This window comes from Hordeum vulgare, chromosome 6H (assembly GCF_904849725.1).
Source record: "Hordeum vulgare subsp. vulgare chromosome 6H, MorexV3_pseudomolecules_assembly, whole genome shotgun sequence".
NCBI classification, from domain to species: domain Eukaryota; kingdom Viridiplantae; phylum Streptophyta; class Magnoliopsida; order Poales; family Poaceae; genus Hordeum; species Hordeum vulgare.
The window spans coordinates 34,068,696-34,083,867 of NC_058523.1; positions in this window are offsets into that span (position 1 = coordinate 34,068,696).

Below are 15,172 nucleotides of genomic sequence, written 5' to 3' on the forward strand. Positions count from 1 at the left end.
GTTCACACAAATGAGCTATCATGTGTGAAGATTCATGGCTTTCAAGCCGCATGATCAATCTCATGGCCATATTCATGGCATAGTTTGTTGAAATGGTCTAATATTTTGCACAATGGTGCATGTTGGAATGAAAAACAATGTTGATTAAGGAAGTTTTCATCTTCCTTGTATGAAAAAATCATTTTTCATTTTTCAAGTGCCCGAAATGAGTTTTTTTGTGAAGGAACTACCATATATTTGTTTCAAAACTGGTCCAAATCATTTTTCTAACATACTAGGACATATTTAATGTACAATTGACAAAATTGTTGGGTGTCAAAAGCTTTTATCCATCTCTCGTGAAAAAGACAAATCTATGTCGAATCAGTTGGAAGCGGGTCAAATTTGAACTGCGGCTGCCTTATAGTTTGCTTTTTATTTTTTTCAAAAATCATTTCTAGGTACACAAGTATCTATTTAATCATAGAAACACCAGAACGTTTCCAAGATTCAACCACTAGGTAGGAACAGTCATGCCCGCCGTTTCGACCGCATTTTGAAACGGCCATGAAAAATTCAAACAAAATCAAAAAAATGGGAAACCTTTGCATTATGTCATGATATGTGATAAATATAACATGTAAAATAATAAACTTGTAATACGACAATTATTTTTAAAAAGTGTTCACACAAATGAGCTATCATGTGTGAAGATTCATGGCTTTCAAGCCACATGATCAATCTCATGGTCATATTCATGACATAGTTTGTTGAAATGGTCTCATATTTTGCATAATGGTGCATGTTGGAGTGACAAACAATGTTTATTAAGGAAGTTTCATCTTCCTTGTATGAAAATTTCATTTTTCATTTTTCAAGTGCCCGAAATGAGTTTTTTTGTGAAGGACCTACCATATATTTGTTTCAAAATTGGTACAAATCATTTTTCTAACATACTAGGCCATATTTAATGTAAAATTTACAAAATTGTTGGGTGTCAAAAGCTTTTATCCATCTCTCGTGAAAAAGACAAATCTATGTCGAATCAGGTGGAAGCGAGTCAAATTTGAACTCCGGCTACCTTATAGTTTGTTCTTTATTTTTCCAAAAATCATTTCTAGCTACACAAGTATTTATTTAATTATAGAAATACCAAAAGGTTTCCAAGATTCAACCACTAGATAGGAACGGTCATGCCCGCCGTTTCGACCGCATTTTGAAAAGGCCATGAAAAAAACAAAAAATCAAAAAATGGGAAACCTTTGCATTATGTCATCATATGTGATAAAGTTACCATGTAAAATAATAAACTTGTAATACGACGATTATTTGTAGAAAGTGTTCACACAAATGAGCTAGCATGTGTGAAGATTCATGGCTTTCAAGCCACATGATGAATCTCATAGCCATATTCATGGCAAAGTTTGTTGAAATGGTCTCATATTTTGAATAATGGTGCATGTTGGAGTGACAAACAATGTTGATTAAGGAAGTTTTCATCTTCCTTGCATGAAAATTTCATTTTTCATTTTTCAAGTGCCCGAAATGAGTTTTTTTGTGAAGGACCTACCATATATTTGTTTCAAAATTGGTCCAAATCATTTTTCTAATATACTAGGCCATATTTAATGTACAATTTACAAAATGGTTGGGTGTCAAAAGCTTTTCTCCATTTCTCGTGAAAAAGACAAATCTATGTCGAGTCAGCTCGAAGCGGGTCAAATTTGAAGTGCGGTTGCCTTATAGTTTCTCTTTATTTTTTCCAAAAATAATTTATAGGTACACAAGTATCTATTTAATCATAGAAACACCAAAAGGTTTCCAAGATTCAACCACTAGGTAGAAACGATCATGCCCGCCGTTTCCACCGCATTTTGAAACGGCCATGAAAAATTCAAAACAAAAATCAAAAAATGGGAAACCTTTGCATTATGTCATCATATGTGATAAAGTTATCATGTAAAATAATAAACTTGTAATACGACAATTATTTTAGAAAGTGTTCACACAAATGAGCTATCATGTGTGAAGATTCATGGCTTTCAAGCCATATGATCTATCTCATGGCCATATTCATGGCATAGTTTGTTGAAATGGTCTCATATTTTGCATAATGGTGCATGTTGGGGTGAGAAACAATGTTGATTAAGGAAGATTTCATCTTCCTTGTATCAAAATTTCATTTTTCATTTTTCAAGTGCCCGAAATAAGATTTTCTGTGAAGTACCTACCATACATTTGTTTCAAAATTGGTCCAAATCATTTTTCTAACATACTAGGCCATATTTAATGTACAATTGACAAAATGGTTGGGTGTCAACAGCTTTTATCCATCTCTCATGAAAAAGACAAATCTATGTCGAGTCAGCTGGAAGCGTGTCCAATTTGAACTGCGGTTGCCTTATAATTTGCTCCTTATTTTTTCCAAAAATCATTTCTAGGTACACAAGTATTTATTTAATCATAGAATCACCAAAAGGTTTCCAAGATTCAACCACTAGGTAGGAACGGTCATGCCCGCCGTTTCGACCGCATTTTGATACGACCATGAAAAATTAAAAAAATTCAAACAAATGGGAAACCTTTGCATTATGTCATCATATGTGATAAAGTTACCATGTAAAATAATAAACTTGTAATACGACAATTCTATTTAAAAAGTGTTCACACAAATGAGCTATCATGTGTGAAGATTCATGGCTTTCAAGCCACATGATCAATCTCATGGCCATATTCATGGCATAGTTTGTTGAAATGGTCCCATATTTTGCATAATGGTGCATGTTGGAGTGACAAACAATGTTGATTAAGGAAGTTTCTGTCTTCCTTGTATGAAAATTTCATTTTTCATTTTTCAAGTGCCCGAAATGAGTTTTTTTGTGAAGGACCTACCATATATTTGTTTCAAAATTGGTCCAAATCATTTTTCTAACATACTATGCCATATTTAATGTACAATTGACAAGATGGTTGGGTGTCAAAAGCTTTTATCCATCTCTCGTGAAAACGACAAATCTATGTTGAATCAGGTGGAAGCGGGTCAAATTTGAACTGCGTCTGCCTTATAGTTTGCTCTTTATTTTTTCTAAAAATCATTTCTAGGTACACAAGTATCTATTTAATCATAGAAACACCAAAATGTTTCAAGATTCAACCACTAGGTAGGAACGGTCATGCCCGCCGTTTCGACCGCATTTTGAAAAGGCAATGTAAAATTCAAAGAAAAATCAAAAAAGGGAAACCTTTGCATTATGTCATCATATGTGATAAAGTTACCATGTAAAATAATAAACTTGTAATATGACAATTATTTTTAAAAAGTGTTCACACAAATGAGCTATCATGTGTGAAGATTCATGGCTTACAAGCCGCATGATCAATCTCATGGCCATATTCATGGCATAGTTTGTTGAATGGTCTAATATTTTGCACAATGGTGCATGTTGGAATGAAAAACAATGTTGATTAAGGAAGTTTTCATCTTCCTTGTATGAAAAAATCATTTTTCATTTTTCAAGTGCCCGAAATGAGTTTTTTTGTGAAGGAACTACCATATATTTGTTTCAAAACTGGTCCAAATCATTTTTCTAACATAATAGGACATATTTAATGTACAATTGACAAAATGGTTGGGTGTCAAAAGCTTTTATCCATCTCTCATGAAAAAGACAAATCTATGTCGAATCAGTTGGAAGCGGGTCAAATTTGAACTGCGGCTGCCTTATAGTTTGCTCTTTATTTTTTTTCAAAAATCATTTGTAGGTACACAAGTATCTATTTAATCATAGAAACACCAAATCGTTTTCAAGATTCAACCACTAGGTAGGAACAGTCATGCCCGCCGTTTCGACCGCATTTTGAAACGGCCATGAAAAATTCAAACAAAATAAAAAAAATGGGAAACCTTTGCATTATGTCATGATATGTGATAAATATAACATGTAAAATAATAAACTTGTAATACGACAATTATTTTTAAAAAGTGTTCACACAAATGAGCTATCATGTGTGAAGATTCATGGCTTTCAAGCCACATGATCAATCTCATGGCCATATTCATGGCATAGTTTGTTGAAATGGTCCCATATTTTGCATAATGGTGCATGTTGGAGTGACAAACAATGTTGATTAAGGAAGTTTCTGTCTTCCTTGTATGAAAATTTCATTTTTCATTTTTCAAGTGTCCGAAATGAGTTTTTTTGTGAAGGACCTACCATATATTTGTTTCAAAATTGGTCCAAATCATTTTTCTAACATACTATGCCATATTTAATGTACAATTGACAAGATGGTTGGGTGTCAAAAGCTTTTATCCATCTCTCGTGAAAACGACAAATCTATGTTGAATCAGGTGGAAGCGGGTCAAATTTGAACTGCGTCTGCCTTATAGTTTGCTCTTTATTTTTTCTAAAAATCATTTCTAGGTACGCAAGTATCTATTTAATCATAGAAACACCAAAATGTTTCAAGATTCAACCACTAGGTAGGAACGGTCATGCCCGCCGTTTCGACCGCATTTTGAAAAGGCAATGTAAAATTCAAAAAAAAAATCAAAAAAAGGGAAACCTTTGCATTATGTCATCATATGTGATAAAGTTACCATGTAAAATAATAAACTTGTAATATGACAATTATTTTTAAAAAGTGTTCACACAAATGAGCTATCATGTGTGAAGATTCATGGCTTACAAGCCGCATGATCAATCTCATGGCCATATTCATGGCATAGTTTGTTGAATGGTCTAATATTTTGCACAATGGTGCATGTTGGAATGAAAAACAATGTTGATTAAGGAAGTTTTCATCTTCCTTGTATGAAAAAATCATTTTTCATTTTTCAAGTGCCCGAAATGAGTTTTTTTGTGAAGGAACTACCATATATTTGTTTCAAAACTGGTCCAAATCATTTTTCTAACATACTAGGACATATTTAATGTACAATTGACAAAATGGTTGGGTGTCAAAAGCTTTTATCCATCTCTCATAAAAAAGACAAATCTATGTCGAATCAGTTGGAAGCGGGTCAAATTTGAACTGCGGCTGCCTTATAGTTTGCTCTTTATTTTTTTTCAAAAATCATTTCTAGGTACACAAGTATCTATTTAATCATAGAAACACCAAATCGTTTTCAAGATTCAACCACTAGGTAGGAACAGTCATGCCCGCCGTTTCGACCGCATTTTGAAACGGCCATGAAAAATTCAAACAAAATAAAAAAAATGGGAAACCTTTGCATTATGTCATGATATGTGATAAATATAACATGTAAAATAATAAACTTGTAATACGACAATTATTTTTAAAAAGTGTTCACACAAATGAGCTATCATGTGTGAAGATTCATGGCTTTCAAGCCACATGATCAATCTCATGGCCATATTCATGGCATAGTTTGTTGAAATGGTCCCATATTTTGCATAATGGTGCATGTTGGAGTGACAAACAATGTTGATTAAGGAAGTTTCTGTCTTCCTTGTATGAAAATTTCATTTTTCATTTTTCAAGTGCCCGAAATGAGTTTTTTTGTGAAGGACCTACCATATATTTGTTTCAAAATTGGTCCAAATCATTTTTCTAACATACTATGCCATATTTAATGTACAATTGACAAGATGGTTGGGTGTCAAAAGCTTTTATCCATCTCTCGTGAAAACGACAAATCTATGTTGAATCAGGTGGAAGCGGGTCAAATTTGAACTGCGTCTGCCTTATAGTTTGCTCTTTATTTTTTCTAAAAATCATTTCTAGGTACGCAAGTATCTATTTAATCATAGAAACACCAAAATGTTTCAAGATTCAACCACTAGGTAGGAACGGTCATGCCCGCCGTTTCGACCGCATTTTGAAAAGGCAATGTAAAATTCAAAAAAAAAATCAAAAAAAGGGAAACCTTTGCATTATGTCATCATATGTGATAAAGTTACCATGTAAAATAATAAACTTGTAATATGACAATTATTTTTAAAAAGTGTTCACACAAATGAGCTATCATGTGTGAAGATTCATGGCTTACAAGCCGCATGATCAATCTCATGGCCATATTCATGGCATAGTTTGTTGAATGGTCTAATATTTTGCACAATGGTGCATGTTGGAATGAAAAACAATGTTGATTAAGGAAGTTTTCATCTTCCTTGTATGAAAAAATCATTTTTCATTTTTCAAGTGCCCGAAATGAGTTTTTTTGTGAAGGAACTACCATATATTTGTTTCAAAACTGGTCCAAATCATTTTTCTAACATACTAGGACATATTTAATGTACAATTGACAAAATGGTTGGGTGTCAAAAGCTTTTATCCATCTCTCATGAAAAAGACAAATCTATGTCGAATCAGTTGGAAGCGGGTCAAATTTGAACTGCGGCTGCCTTATAGTTTGCTCTTTATTTTTTTTCAAAAATCATTTCTAGGTACACAAGTATCTATTTAATCATAGAAACACCAAATCGTTTTCAAGATTCAACCACTAGGTAGGAACAGTCATGCCCGCCGTTTCGACCGCATTTTGAAACGGCCATGAAAAATTCAAACAAAATAAAAAAAATGGGAAACCTTTGCATTATGTCATGATATGTGATAAATATAACATGTAAAATAATAAACTTGTAATACGACAATTCTATTTAAAAAGTGTTCACACAAATGAGCTATCATGTGTGAAGATTCATGGCTTTCAAGCCACATGATCAATCTCATGGCCATATTCATGGCATAGTTTGTTGAAATGGTCCCATATTTTGCATAATGGTGCATGTTGGAGTGACAAACAATGTTGATTAAGGAAGTTTCTGTCTTCCTTGTATGAAAATTTCATTTTTCATTTTTCAAGTGTCCGAAATGAGTTTTTTTGTGAAGGACCTACCATATATTTGTTTCAAAATTGGTCCAAATCATTTTTCTAACATACTATGCCATATTTAATGTACAATTGACAAGATGGTTGGGTGTCAAAAGCTTTTATCCATCTCTCGTGAAAACGACAAATCTATGTTGAATCAGGTGGAAGCGGGTCAAATTTGAACTGCGTCTGCCTTATAGTTTGCTCTTTATTTTTTCTAAAAATCATTTCTAGGTACGCAAGTATCTATTTAATCATAGAAACACCAAAATGTTTCAAGATTCAACCACTAGGTAGGAACGGTCATGCCCGCCGTTTCGACCGCATTTTGAAAAGGCAATGTAAAATTCAAAAAAAAAATCAAAAAAAGGGAAACCTTTGCATTATGTCATCATATGTGATAAAGTTACCATGTAAAATAATAAACTTGTAATATGACAATTATTTTTAAAAAGTGTTCACACAAATGAGCTATCATGTGTGAAGATTCATGGCTTACAAGCCGCATGATCAATCTCATGGCCATATTCATGGCATAGTTTGTTGAATGGTCTAATATTTTGCACAATGGTGCATGTTGGAATGAAAAACAATGTTGATTAAGGAAGTTTTCATCTTCCTTGTACGAAAAAATCATTTTTCATTTTTCAAGTGCCCGAAATGAGTTTTTTTGTGAAGGAACTACCATATATTTGTTTCAAAACTGGTCCAAATCATTTTTCTAACATACTAGGACATATTTAATGTACAATTGACAAAATGGTTGGGTGTCAAAAGCTTTTATCCATCTCTCATGAAAAAGACAAATCTATGTCGAATCAGTTGGAAGCGGGTCAAATTTGAACTGCGGCTGCCTTATAGTTTGCTCTTTATTTTTTTTCAAAAATCATTTCTAGGTACACAAGTATCTATTTAATCATAGAAACACCAAATCGTTTTCAAGATTCAACCACTAGGTAGGAACAGTCATGCCCGCCGTTTCGACCGCATTTTGAAAAGGCCATGAAAAATTCAAACAAAATAAAAAAAATGGGAAACCTTTGCATTATGTCATGATATGTGATAAATATAACATGTAAAATAATAAACTTGTAATACGACAATTCTATTTAAAAAGTGTTCACACAAATGAGCTATCATGTGTGAAGATTCATGGCTTTCAAGCCACATGATCAATCTCATGGCCATATTCATGGCATAGTTTGTTGAAATGGTCCCATATTTTGCATAATGGTGCATGTTGGAGTGACAAACAATGTTGATTAAGGAAGTTTCTGTCTTCCTTGTATGAAAATTTCATTTTTCATTTTTCAAGTGCCCGAAATGAGTTTTTTTGTGAAGGACCTACCATATATTTGTTTCAAAATTGGTCCAAATCATTTTTCTAACATACTATGCCATATTTAATGTACAATTGACAAGATGGTTGGGTGTCAAAAGCTTTTATCCATCTCTCGTGAAAACGACAAATCTATGTTGAATCAGGTGGAAGCGGGTCAAATTTGAACTGCGTCTGCCTTATAGTTTGCTCTTTATTTTTTCTAAAAATCATTTCTAGGTACGCAAGTATCTATTTAATCATAGAAACACCAAAATGTTTCAAGATTCAACCACTAGGTAGGAACGGTCATGCCCGCCGTTTCGACCGCATTTTGAAAAGGCAATGTAAAATTCAAAAAAAAAATCAAAAAAAGGGAAACCTTTGCATTATGTCATCATATGTGATAAAGTTACCATGTAAAATAATAAACTTGTAATATGACAATTATTTTTAAAAAGTGTTCACACAAATGAGCTATCATGTGTGAAGATTCATGGCTTACAAGCCGCATGATCAATCTCATGGCCATATTCATGGCATAGTTTGTTGAATGGTCTAATATTTTGCACAATGGTGCATGTTGGAATGAAAAACAATGTTGATTAAGGAAGTTTTCATCTTCCTTGTATGAAAAAATCATTTTTCATTTTTCAAGTGCCCGAAATGAGTTTTTTTGTGAAGGAACTACCATATATTTGTTTCAAAACTGGTCCAAATCATTTTTCTAACATACTAGGACATATTTAATGTACAATTGACAAAATGGTTGGGTGTCAAAAGCTTTTATCCATCTCTCATGAAAAAGACAAATCTATGTCGAATCAGTTGGAAGCGGGTCAAATTTGAACTGCGGCTGCCTTATAGTTTGCTCTTTATTTTTTTTCAAAAATCATTTCTAGGTACACAAGTATCTATTTAATCATAGAAACACCAAATCGTTTTCAAGATTCAACCACTAGGTAGGAACAGTCATGCCCGCCGTTTCGACCGCATTTTGAAACGGCCATGAAAAATTCAAACAAAATAAAAAAAATGGGAAACCTTTGCATTATGTCATGATATGTGATAAATATAACATGTAAAATAATAAACTTGTAATACGACAATTCTATTTAAAAAGTGTTCACACAAATGAGCTATCATGTGTGAAGATTCATGGCTTTCAAGCCACATGATCAATCTCATGGCCATATTCATGGCATAGTTTGTTGAAATGGTCCCATATTTTGCATAATGGTGCATGTTGGAGTGACAAACAATGTTGATAAAGGAAGTTTCTGTCTTCCTTGTATGAAAATTTCATTTTTCATTTTTCAAGTGCCCGAAATGAGTTTTTTTGTGAAGGACCTACCATATATTTGTTTCAAAATTGGTCCAAATCATTTTTCTAACATACTATGCCATATTTAATGTACAATTGACAAGATGGTTGGGTGTCAAAAGCTTTTATCCATCTCTCGTGAAAACGACAAATCTATGTTGAATCAGGTGGAAGCGGGTCAAATTTGAACTGCGTCTGCCTTATAGTTTGCTCTTTATTTTTTCCAAAAATCATTTCTAGGTACACAAGTATCTATTTAATCATAGAAACACCAAAATGTTTCAAGATTCAACCACTAGGTAGGAACGGTCATGCCCGCCGTTTCGACCGCATTTTGAAAAGGCAATGTAAAATTCAAAAAAAAAATCAAAAAAAGGGAAACCTTTGCATTATGTCATCATATGTGATAAAGTTACCATGTAAAATAATAAACTTGTAATATGACAATTATTTTTAAAAAGTGTTCACACAAATGAGCTATCATGTGTGAAGATTCATGGCTTACAAGCCGCATGATCAATCTCATGGCCATATTCATGGCATAGTTTGTTGAATGGTCTAATATTTTGCACAATGGTGCATGTTGGAATGAAAAACAATGTTGATTAAGGAAGTTTTCATCTTCCTTGTACGAAAAAATCATTTTTCATTTTTCAAGTGCCCGAAATGAGTTTTTTTGTGAAGGAACTACCATATATTTGTTTCAAAACTGGTCCAAATCATTTTTCTAACATACTAGGACATATTTAATGTACAATTGACAAAATGGTTGGGTGTCAAAAGCTTTTATCCATCTCTCATGAAAAAGACAAATCTATGTCGAATCAGTTGGAAGCGGGTCAAATTTGAACTGCGGCTGCCTTATAGTTTGCTCTTTATTTTTTTTCAAAAATCATTTCTAGGTACACAAGTATCTATTTAATCATAGAAACACCAAATCGTTTTCAAGATTCAACCACTAGGTAGGAACAGTCATGCCCGCCGTTTCGACCGCATTTTGAAACGGCCATGAAAAATTCAAACAAAATAAAAAAAATGGGAAACCTTTGCATTATGTCATGATATGTGATAAATATAACATGTAAAATAATAAACTTGTAATACGACAATTCTATTTAAAAAGTGTTCACACAAATGAGCTATCATGTGTGAAGATTCATGGCTTTCAAGCCACATGATCAATCTCATGGCCATATTCATGGCATAGTTTGTTGAAATGGTCCCATATTTTGCATAATGGTGCATGTTGGAGTGACAAACAATGTTGATAAAGGAAGTTTCTGTCTTCCTTGTATGAAAATTTCATTTTTCATTTTTCAAGTGCCCGAAATGAGTTTTTTTGTGAAGGACCTACCATATATTTGTTTCAAAATTGGTCCAAATCATTTTTCTAACATACTAGGCCATATTTAATGTACAATTGACAAGATGGTTGGGTGTCAAAAGCTTTTATCCATCTCTCGTGAAAACGACAAATCTATGTTGAATCAGGTGGAAGCGGGTCAAATTTGAACTGCGTCTGCCTTATAGTTTGCTCTTTATTTTTTCCAAAAATCATTTCTAGGTACACAAGTATCTATTTAATCATAGAAACACCAAAATGTTTCAAGATTCAACCACTAGGTAGGAACGGTCATGCCCGCCGTTTCGACCGCATTTTGAAAAGGCAATGTAAAATTCAAAAAAAAAATCAAAAAAAGGGAAACCTTTGCATTATGTCATCATATGTGATAAAGTTACCATGTAAAATAATAAACTTGTAATATGACAATTATTTTTAAAAAGTGTTCACACAAATGAGCTATCATGTGTGAAGATTCATGGCTTACAAGCCGCATGATCAATCTCATGGCCATATTCATGGCATAGTTTGTTGAATGGTCTAATATTTTGCACAATGGTGCATGTTGGAATGAAAAACAATGTTGATTAAGGAAGTTTTCATCTTCCTTGTACGAAAAAATCATTTTTCATTTTTCAAGTGCCCGAAATGAGTTTTTTTGTGAAGGAACTACCATATATTTGTTTCAAAACTGGTCCAAATCATTTTTCTAACATACTAGGACATATTTAATGTACAATTGACAAAATGGTTGGGTGTCAAAAGCTTTTATCCATCTCTCATGAAAAAGACAAATCTATGTCGAATCAGTTGGAAGCGGGTCAAATTTGAACTGCGGCTGCCTTATAGTTTGCTCTTTATTTTTTTTCAAAAATCATTTCTAGGTACACAAGTATCTATTTAATCATAGAAACACCAAATCGTTTTCAAGATTCAACCACTAGGTAGGAACAGTCATGCCCGCCGTTTCGACCGCATTTTGAAACGGCCATGAAAAATTCAAACAAAATAAAAAAATGGGAAACCTTTGCATTATGTCATGATATGTGATAAATATAACATGTAAAATAATAAACTTGTAATACGACAATTATTTTTAAAAAGTGTTCACACAAATGAGCTATCATGTGTGAAGATTCATGGCTTTCAAGCCACATAATCAATCTCATGGTCATATTCATGGCATAGTTTGTTGAAATGGTCTCATATTTTGCATAATGGTGCATGTTGGAGTGACAAACAATGTTGATTAAGGAAGTTTTCATCTTCCTAGTATGAAAATTTCATTTTTCATTTTTCAAGTTCCCGAAATGAGTTTTTTTGTGAAGGACCTACCATATATTTGTTTCAAAATTGGTCCAAATCATTTTTCTAACATACTAGGCCATATTTAATGTAAAATTTACAAAATTGTTGGGTGTCAAAAGCTTTTATCCATCTCTCGTGAAAAAGACAAATCTATGTCGAATCAGGTGGAAGCGAGTAAAATTTGAACTCCGGCTGCCTTATAGTTTGCTCTTTATTTTTCCAAAAATCATTTCTAGCTACACAAGTATCTATTTAATTATAGAAACACCAAAAGGTTTCCAAGATTCAACCACTAGGTAGGAACGGTCATGCCCGCCGTTTCGACCGCATTTTGAAAAGGCCATGAAAAATTCCAAAAAATCAAAAAATGGGAAACCTTTGCATTATGTCATCATATGTGATAAAGTTACCATGTAAAATAATAAACTTGTAATACGACAATTATTTGTAGAAAGTGTTCACACAAATGAGCTAGCATGTGTGAAGATTCATGGCTTTCAAGACACATGATGAATCTCATAGCCATATTCATGGCAAAGTTTGTTGAAATGGTCTCATATTTTGAATAATGGTGCATGTTGGAGTGAGAAACAATGTTCATTAATGAAGTTTTCATCTTCCTTGCATGAAAATTTCATTTTTCATTTTTCAAGTGCCCGAAATGAGTTTTTTTTGTGAAGGACCTACCATATATTTGTTTCAAAATTGGTCCAAATCATTTTTCTAACATACTATGCCATATTTAATGTACAATTTACAAAATGGTTGGGTGTCAAAAGCTTTTCTCCATCTCTCGTGAAAAAGACAAATCTATGTCGAATTAGTTGGAAGCGGGTCAAATTTGAACTGCGGCTGCCTTATAGTTTGCGCTTTATTTTTTCCAAAAATCATTTTAGGTAAACAAGTATCTATTTAATCATAGAAACACCAAAAGGTTTCCAAGATTCAACCACTAGGTAGGAACGGTCATGCCCGCCGTTTCGACCGCATTTTGAAAAGGCAATGTAAAATTCAAAATAAAATAAAAAAAAGGGAAACCTTTGCATTATGTCATCACATGTGATAAAGTTACCATGTAAAATAATAAAATTTTAATATGACAATTATTTTTAAAAAGTGTTCACACAAATGAGCTATCATGTGTGAAGATTCATGGCTTTCAAGCCGCATGATCAATCTCATGGCCATATTCATGGCATAGTTTGTTGAAATGGTCTAATATTTTGCACAATGGTGCATGTTGGAATGAAAAACAATGTTGATTAAGGAAGTTTTCATCTTCCTTGTATGAAAAAATCATTTTTCATTTTTCAAGTGCCCGAAATGAGTTTTTTTGTGAAGGAACTACCATATATTTGTTTCAAAACTGGTCCAAATCATTTTTCTAACATACTAGGACATATTTAATGTACAATTGACAAAATTGTTGGGTGTCAAAAGCTTTTATCCATCTCTCGTGAAAAAGACAAATCTATGTCGAATCAGTTGGAAAAGGGTCAAATTTGAACTGCGGCTGCCTTATAGTTTGCTTTTTATTTTTTTCAAAAATCATTTCTAGGTACACAAGTATCTATTTAATCATAGAAACACCAGAACATTTCCAAGATTCAACCACTAGGTAGGAACAGTCATGCCCGCCGTTTCGACCGCATTTTGAAACGGCCATGAAAAATTCAAACAAAATCAAAAAAATGGGAAACCTTTGCATTATGTCATGATATGTGATAAATATAACATGTAAAATAATAAACTTGTAATACGACAATTATTTTTAAAAAGTGTTCAAACAAATGAGCTATCATGTGTGAAGATTCATGGCTTTCAAGCCACATGATCAATCTCATGGTCATATTCATGACATAGTTTGTTGAAATGGTCTCATATTTTGCATAATGGTGCATGTTGGAGTGACAAACAATGTTGATTAAGGAAGTTTCATCTTCCTTGTATGAAAATTTCATTTTTCATTTTTCAAGTTCCCGAAATGAGTTTTTTTGTGAAGGACCTACCATATATTTGTTTCAAAATTGGTCCAAATCATTTTTCTAACATATTAGGCCATATTTAATGTAAAATTTACAAAATTGTTGGGTGTCAAAAGCTTTTATCCATCTCTCGTGAAAAAGACAAATCTATGTCGAATCAGGTGGAAGCGAGTCAAATTTGAACTCCGGCTGCCTTATCGTTTGCTCTTTATTTTTCCAAAAATCATTTCTAGCTACAGAAGTATCTATTTAATTATAGAAATACCAAAAGGTTTCCAAGATTCAACCACTAGATAGGAACGGTCATGCCCGCCGTTTCGACCGCATTTTGAAAAGGCCATGAAAAATTCCAAAAAATCAAAAAATGGGAAACCTTTGCATTATGTCATCATATGTGATAAAGTTACCATGTAAAATAATAAACTTATAATACGACGATTATTTGTAGAAAGTGTTCACACAAATGAGCTAGCATGTGTGAAGATTCATGGCTTTCAAGCCACATGATGAATCTCATAGCCATATTCATGGCAAAGTTTGTTGAAATGGTCTCATATTTTGAATAATGGTGCATGTTGGAGTGACAAACAATGTTGATTAAGGAAGTTTTCATCTTCCTTGCATGAAAATTTCATTTTTCATTTTTCAAGTGCCCGAAATGAGTTTTTTTGTGAAGGACCTACCATATATTTGTTTCAAAATTGGTCCAAATCATTTTTCTAATATACTAGGCCATATTTAATGTACAATTTACAAAATGGTTGGGTGTCAAAAGCTTTTCTCCATTTCTCGTGAAAAAGACAAATCTATGTCGAGTCAGCTCGAAGCGGGTCAAATTTGAAGTGCGGTTGCCTTATAGTTTCTCTTTATTTTTTCCAAAAATAATTTATAGGTACACAAGTATCTATTTAATTATAGAAACACCAAAAGGTTTCCAAGATTCAACCACTAGGTAGAAACGGTCATGCCCGCCGTTTCCACCGCATTTTGAAACGGCCATGAAAAATTCAAAACAAAAATCAAAAAATGGGAAACCTTTGCATTATGTCATCATATGTGATAAAGTTACCATGTAAAA